This window comes from Penaeus monodon, chromosome 32, assembly GCF_015228065.2.
Source record: "Penaeus monodon isolate SGIC_2016 chromosome 32, NSTDA_Pmon_1, whole genome shotgun sequence".
In the NCBI taxonomy this organism is placed as follows: domain Eukaryota; kingdom Metazoa; phylum Arthropoda; class Malacostraca; order Decapoda; family Penaeidae; genus Penaeus; species Penaeus monodon.
This window is the reverse complement of record NC_051417.1, coordinates 33,591,801-33,592,373: the sequence shown is the minus strand read 5'-3', so window position 1 is coordinate 33,592,373 and position 573 is coordinate 33,591,801.

Sequence of the window (573 nt, the reverse complement as noted above, 5' to 3'; positions counted from 1 at the left end):
TGCTTCCCCCTAAAAAATCACAACAAATTCAACGAAACAACAAGAAAATCAACAAAATCAAAAAAAAAAAAAAAAAAAAAATCTACAAAATCAAAAAAAAAAAAAAAATCAACAAAATCAACAAAACAAAAAAATCACAAAAAAAAAAAAAAAAAAAATCTAAAAAATCAACAAAATAAAGAAAATCAACAAAATCAACAAAACAAAAAAATCAACAAAATCAAAAAAAAAAAAAAAATCAACAAAATCAACAAAACAAAAAAAAAAAAAAAAAAAAAAAAAAAATCTACAAAATCAACAAAAACAAGAAAATCAACAAAATCAACAAAACAAAAAGAAAATCAACAAAAACAACAAAACAAAAAAATCAACAAAAACAACAAAACAACAAAATCAACAAAAACAAAAAAAAAATCAACAAAATCAAACAAAAACAAACAAGGAAACGCTGAGACAATGGCCATCGCGCCGCCAACCAGCTCACCAAACGCAGAATCCTCTAATTAATGCATGAATGGATGGAATTAGCCTCGCCTGGGAAATGAATAGCGTTGAAAGCCACTCCCAATTCTA